This window comes from Eschrichtius robustus, chromosome 2, assembly GCF_028021215.1.
Source record: "Eschrichtius robustus isolate mEscRob2 chromosome 2, mEscRob2.pri, whole genome shotgun sequence".
Classification (NCBI taxonomy): domain Eukaryota; kingdom Metazoa; phylum Chordata; class Mammalia; order Artiodactyla; family Eschrichtiidae; genus Eschrichtius; species Eschrichtius robustus.
The window spans coordinates 9,760,155-9,776,651 of NC_090825.1; the positions used below are offsets into that span (position 1 = coordinate 9,760,155).

The 16,497-nt window shown below is 42.6% G+C and overlaps 1 protein-coding gene and 1 non-coding gene across 2 annotated transcripts in view; one reads left to right on the forward strand and one right to left on the reverse strand.

Annotated features, from left to right (window-relative positions):
• The window catches only part of CTNND2 (catenin delta 2), a 779,068-nt gene that overhangs the window by 528,580 nt on the left and 233,991 nt on the right, over positions 1-16,497 (reverse strand). The window lies entirely within an intron of this gene.
• On the forward strand, positions 5,607-5,679 carry TRNAG-UCC (transfer RNA glycine (anticodon UCC)). The gene has a single exon. It is a non-coding gene; the product is annotated as a tRNA-Gly (tRNA).

Below are 16,497 nucleotides of genomic sequence, written 5' to 3' on the forward strand. Positions count from 1 at the left end.
TGCTGGTACTTACAATATTTCTTCAATTCCTTTAAAATAATTATTTATTCAAATCAATGATTCCACCTGCCAAAGATTTACAGGGTTTCCAAAATGTACCTGCAGACTAAAGGAATAGTGCCCAACCACGTAAGCCATGGGCTAATGTTAAAGGACTCAAGGAAACTGAGATTTAATCCAGTTTTCTTTTACTAGCGTTGACCTTGAACTGCCCTTCAGTGTACAGCCGATATTTAGGCTGAGACCATCACTGCCCCTTGAGGTCTGGAACACAGTGCTTCGGACGCTTTCACTGCACAGTGGTAGGTGGGCGCCCCAGGCCCTCGCTGGATATTGCATATTCCAAGAGTCACAGCAGAGCTTCCATCCCCGGCTCTTCAACTTCTGAGCTCCTACTGCCGCATCTCCCGACCCTTGCAGACCACATCATGAAGCTCAGCCCTTAAGTGACTTTTGCAGCAGAAACTCATCCAAGTTCTAACTTCCAGCCTCCCTTACAGGGGCCTGAAGAGGGTGGAGACACACAGAGCCCCAGCTCCTTCTCTGCCCCTCGCATCCCACACACCTCTTCCACAGCCCCTCAACCCAAGGGCCCCAAAGATGCTTGTCCCTAGAGAGGAACCATGAGGCCAACAGTGTCTGAAATCATTTCCTACGACTTTATTACTTTATTATTTCTCACTTTATTATATCCTGCCTCACAGCTCTTCCTTTTTGATTCACTCACTCAGCATCCTTCATCACGATAATTCTGAACTGAGAGCATTACATTAAACAATGCCCCAGGCGCCTCCCTGTCTGTCTCTCCTTACCTGGATAAGATAGCTCCATGGCTATTCCGCCAAGGCTGAGTTTTAAAGTTTATTTATCTGTTGTTGTAAGGCATGAAAAAATAGCCCTAAAAAAATAGGGACCATGAAAGTGTGTGTGGTGACCTCAGGACCATCAGGAACGAATAGGTTTCAAACAGCCAGGCCAGGTTCAGCCGTCTTCTTTCTCCATCAGGCACGTCCTGTGCGCCCCACTCCCTACCCCCCGTCCCCGGTTACCGAACAGTGCAGGGTCAGAACTGTCACGCCGACAGCATGTTTGGTTTTCATCCTAGCAGTGATTCAGGGCATTGGTGGTTTTACTGTCAGATTTCTTCGTGGGGTTAACGCCATCAGAGCTGTTCTTCAGGCCCATGATGCATAAAATGGGGTTCTTCAGTGGTCGCAGCTACTGGCATTCTGCATTCCATTGGAAGCTGCAGTCGGGATTTTCAGTCCCCCACGCCACCCGCCACGTTAGGAACTTGGATGAAATACTACACATCTTGATGATAAACTTGGGAGAGGTCTATGCAATCGGGGGAGACAGAGATTTCCTCATTAGTACCAGTAAAGGGAACTCACCAGAGAGAATCCTCTGTTTAAGTACCATATTCCAAAAGCCCTTTACTCAGCCGGTTGTTTTGAAGTCCAAATTCATTTGCCCATGGAAACGGTGTCACTCATGATCATTAGTTCCACGTCCCACTCGCAATATTACTTTCTTTTTTCAAAACAAACAGCTTTTTATTGATGTATAATGTAGTTGATTTACAATGTTGTGTTAGTTTCAGGTGTACAGCAAAGTGATTCAGTTATACATACATTCTTTTTCAGATGCTTTTCCATTACAGGTTATTACAAGAGAGTGAATATTGTTGCCTATGCCATACAGTAGGTCCTTGTTGTTTGTCTATTTTATATACAGTACTGTTAATCCCAAACTCCTAATTTATCCCTCCCCCCTAGCCCCTTTGGGAACCATACGATTGTTTACTATGTCTATGAGTCTATTCCTGTTTTTCTAAATAAGTTCATTTGTATCATTTTTTAGATTGACAGTCTCTTGAATAAGTGGTGCTGGGAAAACTGGACAGCTACATGTAAAAGAATGAAATGAGAACACTCTCTAACACCATACATAAAAATAAACTCAAAATGGATTAAAGACCTAAATGTAAGACCAGATACTATAAAAGTTCCTAGAGGAAAACATAGGCAGAACACTCTTTGACATAAACCATAGTATTACTGGGCTCAGGGTCTAAGCACACTCTTTGCACTACACTAAGCGGAAAGTATGACCAGAGCTCTAAATATTTAAATTCTTAGGATATTCTCATATCCTAAGAATTTAAATATATTAAAATACAGATTTCATGAAATCTAGATGGCTAGTTAGACCATGACTTTGTAATCGAATTAAACCAGGCTGCTACTACCGACTGCACTGCTCTGGCTTCATTATAAACCCATTATACAGAATATTTCAGATCTTCTGCAAAATTATTTTACTCAAAAAAAAGGGAAGGATATCAGTAAAATGCAATGGCAAAAGAGAACTGCTTTGAGCAGCTGCAACAAGCTCTCAGCTCTAAAATGCTGGCCACAGTTTGAGATTGGGGCGGGCTCCACACTCAGGGAAGAAGAAAGACAGTAACCCTGTCCTGGGTGCCTGAGTCTGACCGCCTCTAGCTCTGGGCCAAAACCTTTGCATCCACTGTATGTCTCATTACTCCTCAAACATACAATGAGAGTGTGGGAGGACAGAAGGAGTAAACACAGGCACTGAAAAGTCAAGTCACTTGGGGAAGGATGGAGGCCTAGTTAACCACTAGAGCTGGGGCTCAAACTCATGTCTGTCTATGTGTCTCCAAACTTATAAACTCAGTACATTTGAAAAGTGGAAATTCCCCCCTCCCCCAGGTTCTAATTGTTTTCACTCATTCATTAGAAAATTATCTTTTCTGAGTACCAGGCTGGGTGCTTCCAATGCAAAGAAGAACAAAGACGCCACTTCTGCATCAATGACACTCCTTGTCTAACGTGAAAGATCAGGTCACATAAAGAACTATGTAAATAGGGCTTCCCTGGTGGCGCAGTGGTTAAGAATCCGCCTGCCAATGCAGGGGACACGGGTTCGAGCCCTGGTCCGGTAAGATCCCACATTCCGCAGAGCAACTAAGCCCGTGGGCCACCGCTACAGAGTCTGCGCTCTAGAGCCAGTGTACTAAGAGCCCGTGCTCGGCAACAAGAGAAGCCACTGCGATGAGAAGCCCGCGTGCACCAACGAAGACCCAACACAGCCAAAAATAAATAAATTAAATAAATAAATTAAAAAAAAAAGAACTATGTAAATAGAAATTATGATGGGATATGAAGAAAGGGGTAGGGTGCCCCGAGCTTAATGAGGGCAATATTCGATTCAGTGGTCAGTGAAGACCACTTTGGGGGTAACATTTAAGCTGAGATAGGTAGGATAAGTAGATGTCTAGGGGGCAAAGAATTATGGGTAGAGTAGAAGGGGTGGTGTGTGCAAAGGCCCTGAGGCACAAAAGAGCTTGGTGCATTTTAGGAAACTGAAAGACCTGCTGGAGGTAGAGAGGGGGGGAAGAGTGGTGAGGGGAAAGTGTGCAAAAATAGGCAGGGGTGAGATCAGGAGTATGTCGAAAGGGCAGAAGAATTTTATGTTAGAAAATAAAAGATAGGTGACCCATACTAGATCAGGGAGCTGTACATTTTAGACATTGATTTGTATGTGTAAATCACCCATAAATCTAGCATTTTTATGTCAGAAACTACACATAAATTGAGCAAGAAAAATTAATGACATACTTGTGTAATATTGTAAGAAAATGGTTTTATGATAAATCAGGTTATCTTTCAGCAAAGCTGACTTCCTCCCCACCCCACTGTGCTGGAGTAGGCTTCTGTGCCTCACTGACATTAGGTTGGCCAGGTGACTTGATTCAGTCATTGGGACGGAAGAGTAGGGGATGTGAGCCTCAGAAGACGGGTCACCAACCAGAAGAAGGACATGCCCGTTCATCCTAGGCCCGGAATGACCACACATCAAGCTGATCTGAACCTGCCTGCAGCAGGGAGGCAAGAGCAGACAGCAACCTGTGCAAATCAAGGCCATCCAGCCAAGAACTGAGAAACCGTGCTTCACAAGTGATGTGCATAACTGTGAGTGTGTAAATAAATGCTTCGCATAACAATCTGTGGAGCTCTGGGGTGGTGCACAATGCGGTTTTGTTGCAGCAATACTTAACACAAAGTTGTAACATGAAGAATTGCCCTCAGTGTCCACCCCCCAACACACATGCACAGGTGCACTTGCAAAAACACACGCACGCACATAGACACACACACATTTGCTTGCCTCTAGACAAGAGAAGGAGAAACATAGAAATAAAGTCTGGGAGCCTAGGCAGCATGTGAAGCACTATCCTTGACTCTACCCTAAATGATGGCTAGTTAGACTATGACTTTGTAATCGAAGTAAACCAGGCTGCTACTACTGACTGCACTGCTCTGGCTTCATTATAAACCCATTATACAGAACATTTCAGATCTTCTGCAAAATTATTTTACTCAAAAAAAAGGGAAGGATATCAGTAAAATGCAATGGCAAAAGAGAACTGCTTTGAGCAGCTGTACATACACCATCTCAGTTTCCAGCTTAGGGAAATCTCCATCTTTTCTAGCACATGTCTTTACAGCCAATAAGATGCTGGCACTTAAAGCTATTACATCGCTCCCTTGTGTATAACTGGGGGATTTTTACATTGCTATAATGCTTCCCACTTCTTAAGGGTTTTTTTGAAGTAAGTCTTTTAACAGTGCGGTTTTACTGCATAGACTCCAGGATGACATTGAAAGGCACCTATAAGAGAGAAAATTGCATTGATATATTTGGCCATTGTGTTAATTGCTGAACCAGTCTAAGATCTAGATGTGATTTTTTTAAAAATGTATCTGATGGCTCTTAACATTCTCATATCCTAAGAATTTAAATATATTAAAATACAGATTTCATGAAATCTAGAGTCCTTTCCACTACGCAGAGAGTTCTTCAAATAGGACAGTTAAATTTCTTGTTCGTAGATATATGAGTTTACAGAATTTTAGAGTTGAAATAGGCTTCGGAACTGCTGTAACCTAGTGTATCTCAAATTGTGTGAGTCATGAATGCTTTTCAGGATCTAGTGAAACCTAGATGCCTCCCCAGAAAAAAATTCATATCAAAACTTGGTATATACCTATAGGGAGTTCAGACCATTCTGAAACCCATCTACGGACATCTCATGAGTTCATGGTCTCCAGAATAAGAGCTCTGATCCTGTCCACATTCTAGATGTGAATCATTTTTCCTGTTTTATCCATCTAATTCCCCATTGCCCTTTAGGCTCAGTGGTGGTTGAAGGCTTGGAGAGAGGCCAGACCACTACAGGATTACTGTTTGTCAACTTGCTTCTGGTTTATTTCAAACATTCATAAGTATTTAGAGAGAAATTTACTATGCTGTGGTGTATCTGTCGCCCAGCTCTCTCTGTCAGCCTCTGGCTACCTGGTTTCATCTATTCCCCCTCCCTCACTTTTTTGGCTGAGGTATTTTAAAAACAAATCCATGAAAAAAAAAAAAAAAAACAAATCCATGGCATCCTACTATTTCATCCATGAAACCTGTAATGTGCATCTCTAGATGATGGGGATATACCATTATCCCAATTAGGAGAAATCCCTCCTATCGTCTAATTCCAACTTCATATTAAAATTTCTTATCTTGGGACTTCCCTGGTGGTCCAGTGGGTAAGACTCTGCACTTCCAATGCAGGGGGCCCGGGTTCGATCCCTGGTTGGGGAACTAGATCCCACATGCATGCTTCAACTAAGAAGTCTGCATGCCACAACTAAAGATCCTGCGTGCCACAGTGAAGATCCCGCATCCTGCAACTAAGACCTGGTGCAGCTAAATAAATAAATAACGTGACCATATAACATTGAAAAAAAATTTCTCATCTTGAAGATTTTTTAAACAGTTGGTTTGTTTAAATCAAGATTCTCCAAAATTTGCACATTTAATTTCCTTGTTATCTCTTAACTCTCTTCTATTTAATAGTCCCTTTCTGAATGTTCTTTTTATTGATTTGTTTTAAAAAGAATTTTTAATTTTTTTTCTCAAAGAATCTCCCACGTTCCGGGTTTGGTCAATAACTTCCTTGCACTCTCATTGAATTTCTTCCTCCATCCTATGAGGCCCTAAAATCTGGGAATTAGAGACAGGTGATGTTTCTTTTCGGCTTTATTCTGTTTAATCAAAAAGGGAGCAAGAGTCTATGAGAATCCCTTCACTCAGTGGAGAGTAGGATCAATGGAAGACATATTTCTACCTTTCAATCTGAACTTCCCTCCTGTTTTTTATAAAAGTGTTTTCATCATTTTACTGATTCATTACTCTTCTAAGGAACAGGCCTTTCTTGATAAAGCAACTATCTTTTTCCTGCATGTGATCTGTTTGAAGAGCAGATGGGCTGTAATAAAGTGTATTCCACATCTTGCTCTGGGACAATATGCATGGAAGCATCTGGCACAGTCCCCCTAAAAATGGCCAGGTCTTCAATGTTGGCTGAAAGTTGAACTGAAAGAAATCTCATCAGTTACTCCCAATAACTCTATCTCAGTCATTAAAATAAATAATCAGTTTCTGGATTAAGGAAAACAACTCATCAAAACATAAACCAAGATTCTCTGTATTGACAACGGAATAAGAATACCCCTTCCCATTCTTGGTTACACATGACGTCAGCTTCTCCAGAATTGTGTGCTTATCTGGTACCGAAAACTGATAAACCAAACAGTAAAAAAAAATACCCAGTGAAAAGGCTGAATACTCAATACAACTTAGGAAGGCAAAAAAGTATCGTAGTTGGTTCACATCATACAGTCACAGGAAAAATGAATCCTCCAGGCACTCATCGCCAGTCTGTCACCCCACAAACCACCCAGCTTCATCCTCTAGTAGCTACTGGTACACATTCTAACAGAGATATTGGACACCAGGCTGCGAAGTATGCAATGTTAAATGCATCTCAAAGTCGGTTATGATCTTATCTGAAGAACATAAACAGAATTGATTTTTTTGCACTCTCTCAGGTAGACTTCAAATCTGCTACTCGGAGAAAACTAAGGATTATTATTAGAACTGATATAGACAAAGCCTAATGAACCCTGATGTGAGGGCTGCATTTGGTAGAACATAAGCATGTCAGCCGTCAGCTCCGCTTAATGTGCAATCACTCAACAACGGCCTTGGAATATCTCTCTTACTGAATTTTCTTGGTGTTTAACTTTCTGTGCTTCTCAAGCGTTATTTCAAAACTCCTTAAAAGCAGAGATGACTCTGGCTTAGCCACTGAAGGAAGACAGGTTATCTGATGGTTCATGCTTTCATTAGACAACTTGTTGAAACACTACGCTTACAAGCTTAGCCAACGTGACAGAACAGGATAAAAGGTCACAGTTCTTGTCCTCAACAGACTTACTTCTTTGCATCCCTCTTGATCCCATTCCTGGGAACTAAGGAGAAGCCCCAGAGTTTTCTGTGCTCCAAGAAGAAGGCAGGAGCCTCCATGATGGACTCTTTCCAGGTAAGAGCCCCACTGTCCCAGGAGAATGGCACTCTAGAATCTGTGCTCCTGGCCAACAAAGAGTGACTGTCGGACCTCTCACCTGACCAAGGACCGTCCAAGCAGAAACTATTGAAGCCCTGCCTCTCGACACTGAAAGGGCCTTATACCACAATTTGAAAGTCACCGTTACACTCATAGGTTCAACAAATGCTTATTATGCAACTACTGTGTGCTGTGCATTTTTTTTTAGGTGCTGGTCATATGGTGCTGAACAAACTGATACCTTTCTTCGAAGAAACTAAACTCAAGGAGTCTTGTTGGGGGGACCAAATCCTACACAACCCATAATACACAACTAGCTCTAGCTGATGGTTGCTCTGAGTTGGGAGATGGAAGACTGGTCAAGGGATTTAATATCAGCTGTGCTGGTTGTGGGATCTAAGCAGTGGCTGGGCTAGTTACTTAACGACTGTAGGAAGTGGTGGAGACCATACACGGCTGTGAATTACTTATAAAGCAAAAACGTATGATATAGAAATTACATGTGTATACAATGAGACAGTTTTATTTTTTTGTTTACTTTTTAATTGAAGTACAGTTGATTTACAATGTTGTGCTATTTTCAGGTGTATAGCACAGTGATTCAGTTATATATCCATATCTGTATCTATATCTACATCTACATCTATATATTCTTTTTCAGATTCTTTTCCCTTATAGGTTATTACAAAATATTGAGTATAGTTCCCTGTGCTATACAGTAGGTCCTTGTTGGTTATTTATTTTATATATAGTAGTGTGGGGCTTCCCTGGTGGCGCAGTGGTTAAGAATCCGCCTGCCAATGCAGGGGACATGGGTTCGAGCCCTGGTCCGGGAAGATCCCACATGCCGTGGAGTAACTAAGCCCATGCACCACAACTACTGAGCCTGCGCTCTAGAGCCCGCGAACCACAACTACTGAAGCTCGCGCGCCTAGAGCCCCTGTTCTGCAACAAGAGAAGCCACCGCAATGAGAAGCAAGGCACACCGCAACGAAGAAAGTAGCCCCCGCTCGCCGCAGCTAGAGAAAGCCCGCGCATAGCAATGAAGACCCAGCGCAGCCAAAAATAAATAAATAAATAAATATATATAGTAGTGTGTATATGTTAACTCCAAACTCCTAATTTATCCCTCCCCTACCCCCTTTCCTCTTTGGCAAACATAAGTTTGTTTTCTATGTCTGTGGGTCTATTTCCGCTTTGTAAATAAGTTCATTTGTACCATTTTTTTAGAGTCCACATGTAAGCAATATCATATGATATTTGTTTTTCTCTGGCTTACTTCACTCAGTATGAGAATCTCTAGGTCCATCCATATTGCTGCAAATGGCATTATTTCATTCTTTTTTTTATGGCTGAGTAATATTCCATTGTATATATGGACCACATCTTCTTTATCCATTCATCTGTCCATGGACATTTAGGTTGCTTCCATGTCTTGGCTACTGTGAATAGCACTGCAAGAGATTCTTTAAAAAAAAGACATTCTATCCTTGCTTTCCACACTGTCCATGCCAGCACTCCCTGTCTCACCTCCACCATCTACCTTGACAACTCTTAGGGGTAGCCTCTGTGTGCTTTCATCCCTGTTCACACCAGCCACCAAAAAAGCCCAGGAACCCTGGATGCCCATCAGCCCCTAGACCATCATCCTCATGAGGCTTTGTGCATCTCTTGTCTAAGTCCATCTTGCATCCTCACTAACCCCTGGAACCCTTCCACTGTGTTCCCTTCCACTTTGTCTTCATGGAAAGATGGAGAAGGAAGCTCTCAATCCCAAAAAAGTGATTTTTAAAAATCATGACAAAGAGGACCTTGAAAATACCGATAGAAATTTTATAGTCAGAAATTGAGGCAGCACGTATTTCACACAAAGGAAATACAATGAATCATGTACTGGAAATGCAAAGGCATGTGTAAGTGTATGATTTGTATTTTAGCATCAAATATGAGCACTAATAAAAGTTTTAATAATGTCCATAGTTAGCGTATGAAAATTTAATTGTCATCTGGATTATTATATTCATATTAGAAACAGTATCGATGATGAAACTGTACATAGCAACAGAAACAAGCCTAAAAATTGCAGCAAGGGAGTATTTATGACTTCACAGGGGTCAGCTTGCATCTCCCCCCTCAGCATCTTCAGACTGCCATCTGTCGCCCCAGCAATCAATGTCGCCTCAGCAGCCTGCAAATGCACATGGCACACAGGGAGAACACAGCTTACCATTGCTCCTGTGCTATCAAGTGTCTGAACGAGGTAAGGGTATATTTTCATGCTTCATGAGAGTTGCAAGTCTTAATTTCTTTGCATACCCTACTGTGACAAAAACAAACCATGACTATCAGCTCTCTACTTCTTCTGGGCTAGTACATTTAATTTGGGAATATTTCCCTTCAACTGAAAGATCAGTGGCCTTGGTGACCCCCAGATATCACAGGTGAGTTATTTAAGATTTTCATATTATTACTTTAAGTTTTTGCTTTCCAACATTTCTTTCGGATGAATTCGGTAAGCTACCAACCATGTGGTAACATGATTTCAAAAATAAGCAATAATAAATGCATCTTTGTTAGAAATTCAAATGGCATAAGGAAGTACCTTCTGATATTGTTTGTATTCAAAAGCAACAGATCCATGCAGGTTTATTAACCTCACATAAAGACAGCTTTAGTCATGTGGGCGAAAACATGAAAAATTTTCACCCAAACTCTAGGGAAGCCAGAGAGAGCTGAACATCTCAACGTATTTTGCAATTAGATTTGGCATTATTTTTCTTTCTGTAAACTGACTTAAATATGCTTGTACCTCCAAAATGCCTTGTCCATACTTTGTGACAATTAATTACGGAACAAATAAGGATACTCTAATGAATAGGAGGCAGAAAAAAATCTAAACCTACATATGTTCTCTTTATACCTCCTTTTCCAATCTCCAATCTTGGGAGTGGGGGACATTCAGAGAGCCGCACACCATGGAAATTACTCACCGAGAAAAAACTCTGCCTGAAGGACATCAAATCAGTATTTGCATTTAAATGGCTTTACTATTACCTCATCCTGAAAGATCACTATCAAAGCACAAAAGATATGAATGAGAGTACAAGAGAATCATTGCATTTATAATCGACATTCTCTGGAAGGTAAATGTTTGGTCACTATTTACAGCTTTTACATGTGAATAGGATAACTATAGAGAATATAAACACAGCATTTGCTTGTCCCATAGCAACACTCACCGTCTCTATGGGGCCACTTCCACTCCTTGGATAAAATCCTAGGCGGATGGTCTTTGTTTCCTCCTCCTCCTCCTCCTCCTCCTCCCCCTCCCCCTTCTCCCCCTCCCCCCTCCTTCCCATCCTCCCCCCTCCTTCCCATCCTCCCCCTCCCTCTCCTCCTTCTCTTCCTTTTTCTCCTCCTTCTCATTCCTATGCCTATCCCCATTCTTATTATCCTTACATTGATTACTCAGATCATAATTTTAGAAGTCTTTTGGTCACGACTAATCATAAAAGTGAGATAATTTCAGTAATTAAAATGCCCAGTCTCTTGTAAGAGTCAAAATTCCGAAGTATATGTACGGTTTCATCAAGAGTCTTCCCAGGTAGGACGTGCTTCAGTTGGGAAGTCTCTGGTCGTACAGTCGAGGGTGTGCGACTTTTCACTGACCCCCTTGCCTTGCATTTCTTTTTCTTCACACCCAAGCTTGCTGGCCGGGGTTTCCCACTTCTGCAGGGGTCACCGTGGGTGGGAGTGAGTGCTGAGGACGGGAGAGTCTGATTGCAGGAGCAGGTCGTGGCCCAGCCTGCATGCTCTGGAGCTGACTCTTTGTGGGAGAGATGTTCAACAGTGAACATCCGAAGGCCACTGCCTGGGCACTGGACGTGGGCAGTAGCTCTCCACTGTTCCCTTGCTAAGACCCACCCCAAGCCCTGCGTGAGCACCTGAGGGTGCCCCTGCAGCCTTCTTTGCTGAAGTTTCCTGCTCCTGGTAGGTCTCTTGAGTGGGCTTCTTTCCCAATGACCCAGCAAGGCACCCACCCCAGAGTCCATATCTGGCTTTCGCCCTACAGTCCAAAGGGCCATCTTCTCTCCCGTGGCCCTGCGCTCTGCTGCCGTGGGCCACCCCAGTCAGTTTCCTGCCTGGAGGCTGGGCAGGCTTGAATCAGAGTATAAAACATTTCTATAAAAGAGAGTTGATGCATTTCTAAGAAAATTTCTATAAAAGAGAGTTGATGCTTCTAAGAAAACTAGGTTGAATGCTCTGGAAAGGCATTATCAAAAGTTATTGAATAACTTAGGAGAAAAAAAATGGACAAAGAGGGAAAGAACCATAAAATTAAAAAATCAGTCAAGAAGGTCTCTGTATTCAAATTGTTTCACAAGTAACTCTAAGTCCGCTTCTCTTTAAAGACACCAGACCTGGAAGGGGCAGGACTGTAGCATTAGGGGTGCAGTTTGTACAGAATGGATGGGGAGGCAATGCAAGCAGCAGGCCCCCATGCAGAGAAAAGGCTCAGCTCCCAAGCAAAAAGTTAGTGAAGAAATCCACATTCACAAGGTGTATGTCAAAATAAAATACCCAATGTACACATGTATCATATTTATGATTCTCTGTTTGAACCAGGTTTTTCAACTGCCTGACCCTCTCCCCACCATTGCTGACTTTGTGGGCACGCAGAGCTTCCATTCTGCCCTGTCGTCTCCTTGCCTCAGGTGGTGGAATCAGGAGACAAAAGGAAAACCCAAAAAAATCTGAGGCAGAAAACAAAAACAAAACCTCTTCTCATGTTGGTTCTCCCTTAAGCCATCCTCCCCTATCTGTTTTTTCTTTCAAGTCCCAATTCTACTAGTCTACTTATATCTCCACTTTTGCACTTCATAATCCCTCAGCAAGTCAGACAGGCTGGTTTCCATGAAGGGAATTCATTGCCCCCCAAAGTAAGGTCCTCAGTCTTTTTCCATCGAGTTACTTCCTGGAGCAATGACACGGGTGCCCACCCTGGTTCCTGTGCTATTGGGCTGGGTTTTCTTCCTCTTTCTCTGACTACTTATTTTTCCTCTTCTTCCATGGCGCCTTCATGGGCACAACCAAGGTCCTCTGTTTCAGCTTATTCTCTTCCCCTTGCTCACAACTCCTTGTTATTTCAACTCACGCTTCTAGGGTGTTGCCAAGGGTGTCCGGGTGCCCACAGCTGAGAGCACTGCACTTTGCCACTGGCAGGGACTCAGTAAAGCCCATGAATAAATGGCTAACTTCCACTGTCAGCCTTGACTTCTCCCCAGACTCCAAATCCACATACTCGGGGGCTATCACTGGGCAGTGGCCAACAGGGACAGCTGCTTAATTAAGACTCTTTTCCAGGCTTCCCTGGTGGTGCAGTGGTTAAGAATCCGCCTGCCAATGCAGGGGACACGGGTTCGAGCCCTGGTCCGGGAAGATCCCACATGCTGCGGAGCAACTAAGCCTGTGCACCACAACTACTGAGCCTGCACTCTAAAGCCCGCAAGCCACAACTACTGAGCCCACGAGCCACAACTACTGAAGCCCACGCGCCTAGAGCCTGTGCTCCGCAATAAGAGAAGCCACCGCAGTGAGAAGCCCGTGCACTGCAACAAAGAGTAGCCCCCGCTCACCACAACTAGAGAAAGCCCGCCTGCAGCAACGAAGATCCAATGCAGCCAAAAATAAATAAATAAATAAATAAATAAATTTTTAAAAAAACTATAAAAAAAAAAGACTCTTTTCCTTTATCTGGGCTACAGAAGTGATAATAAAATATCACTGATGATAATAAAATGACAAACATTATATTATAAACAGTACGAGGCATGTAAAGGACTTACAAAGTGCTGGGAACATAGCTAGCCCTCCACAAATAGCAGCTTTGTTAACTGCTTCTTAGATAGCACCTCACGGATGTCACCTCAAATCTGTCCAAACCTTAACCTATTTCCTCAAACTCAAAAAGTGGTTCTCTTCCTCTGTGCCCTGCTTCAGTAACTGAATTAGCACAGCTTTAATCATTGAGACTAGTAATCAATTTCTGAGTCATTTTCTACTTCTTTCTCAATCCTCACATCCAATAAATTGCCAAATCCCGCCCATTCCCCCAACCTCCCCCAAAATCTAAAAATTAAATCTTAAAGCTGAGCTGTGTTCCTCTTTATGTTCCCACCGTCACTGACCTACTTTGGGCCCTCGTCACCTTTCATCTAGACCCTGCAGGAGGCCCTTCACTGGGTCACTGTACAATGGACTCCCTTGTAGAGTACTAGCCCATAATAGTTCCCCTTGGCTTCGAAAACACCCTTGTACGGTTGCCAGTAATGTCCCTACGGAATACTGTCTTTAAACGGCTCAGAAACTTTCAATGGCTCTTTACCGCCTGAGGAATCAATCCAGGTGATTCTAAGCAACGAATGGCCTGACCTCAACCCACCTTTCCAACCTCCTCTCCCAGGTGCAGGCAGGCAGGCACCTGTGATTCCCTGCACGTGGCACTTTCTCAGATTTCCAGTCTTCCAATCATTGTACCCCCTTGTGCAGAAGAAACTTTGCTTCCATTTCAGACCATAAAAGTCCTACCTGTATTTCAAAGCCCATCACTTTCCTGAGGTTCTCCTAAATAAACTTTCTTTGGAATTAAAGAATTAATTCCTTCTCCATCTTTCTGTGCTACTTCCTCAAAACTGTCATAAACCATGTATTTTTCCATGTTTAATAATAAGCTATACACACGCATACATTATATACAAATATATTTCGACACATACATATATGTTATAGACTAATAGACTACATGCTCATTGAGGATTTTACTTATCTTAATTTTACTAACAGAGCAGTGGATGGGTTCAGAAATGAATGAATGAATGTATGAATATATTCTATGCTATATATATATATCTACCTGTGAGTTATGGCATTTTGAAATGTGTTATAAAATATATGGCAGGAAACACATTTTTTTCCAGATTATATAAAATAAATCCCCAAAGTTGTTAGTCAACACTGGCTTATATGTTATCTATTATAAATTTATTACAATCTAAGAAAACTTTTTGGCTGAACAATGAAGATCAGACTTCAAATCAGATGGACTTCGACTCACTTTGTGCTACATTTTTCACATATTCCAATTACAGGGGGCAGAAATCCTATAAAATACCCTGGTGCCTTCTAGATCCTTCCATCTCTCTACTTTGAGCATCCATTGTCTTACGACTTCCAGTCCTAAGTCTGGGTTTCTGATAGTTTCTTCCTCTCTGTGTAAGACCTCCAGGTACACAGTCTGGGGATGACCCACCTGGCACTTTTATTTGACTATTCCTTTAAATTCCTTTAAAGATATTCCTTTAGATGTATCTGGCCCCTTGCCTCCACATGCTATACTCCTAGGACAAGCAAACTGTGCCAACACAAACTTCCAGAGACCAAATTCTCTGCTGGAACTTGGTACCCTTTCCTTAACAGATGCCTGGAGTCTATTAACCTGATAGAAGTGTCTGGTGAGAGACCCAATTCCTGGGTGTTAGGGAATGATCTCCCATTTGTATATAATAAGGGACAATTCGACAGAAAGTCCCTTTGAGAAGAAAAAAAGGCAAAAGCCATGAAGAAAAGAAGTATCAAAAGTCTCACTGAAAAGAGATCCCTGCAGAAGAATGTAACTATAATTTGTGTCCATAGTTCAGGAAACATTCAATTACCTTATTAGATAACAGGAATATGTACAATGTTTAGATTCGCCACTTCTACCCATTCTCTTTATGCATGTCATCGTACCATGAGGTCAGCCTGGATAACTTCTACCTTTCAACACACACTTTAGACAACAGTCTTCCAAGGGCCATCTCCTACCTTGATGCTCCTCTCAGTGTGCTTTAGTTCACACCTTTATTTTAATATCTATCACCTCATTATGCATTAAACATCTGACTCCCTGCACCACTAGGAAATCTGAGTGCTTAGAGGATAGAAACTATTTTTATTTTAATTAAATATCTTCTACTGCTATTCAAATCCCCAACTGGAGTCATCAGCCCTTAAATGTTGGTGGAAGGAACAAACCTGAAAGAATCAAGGCTTTGATTCCATCTAAATGACAACACTCCACGTTGGAAAATAAGTTCTTATTCTTTATCCTGACAATTGTTCCAGAACCCCCAAGTGGCTGATGCATATTTGGGGAACAAGTTAGATGCCTTTGGAAGATGCAGTCATTTACCTGCCATGGCGGTGTGATATCCTCAGCTAATTATGATGTTCTGGTTCCATGATGATGGGGGTTCTGTTGGGGAAAAGGATCTTGGAATTTTTGAAGCTGAAATGGTGCTCCTTCAAGTATTGTAGATCCTGCCTTTGATAATGCCAAATGGAATTCAACTTCACGGTACCCTTCTCTCTTTGGGTGGGATATCGCTTTAGGGAGCCCTTTCAGGCACCCAGATGGCAGACAATTGTGAACCCAGCACATGCTTCAGCCCGAGACTTTAAGTGCTGCTTAGTAATATGAGTTGGGTGTACTTTCTGCTGGATTATGCCTATGAAGTGGAAGAAAGTGCTCAATGCCTGTGTTTGAGACACGTTCATACTTACTCGACACAGTTCTCAGAAAATCTGGGGTAGCGGGTGGGGAGTGGGTATCAGGGCTGGTCTGATCCTCTCTTAAACTCTCGTTAAAGAAAAAACCAGTGACTAGAAATCAGACGGAGTTTGGCCCCATATAACTTGGATTCTGTTGTTGGAGCCTCATGGGGTTAAGATGAGGACAGCCCAGTCTCACTGCTGTGTATTGTGACGGTCTCTGCAACAGACTGAACTGTGTGTCCCCAAGCCCCCCGCCCTGCCCCGCCCCACCCCATATTCATATGTTGAAATTCTAACCTTCCAGCACGATGCTCTCAGGAGATGGGGCCTTGGGAGGTGGCCAGGTCATGAGGGTGAAGCCCCAAGATGGGATCAGTCCCTTTTAGGGACCCCAGGGAGCTCTGTCACCCACTCTGCCA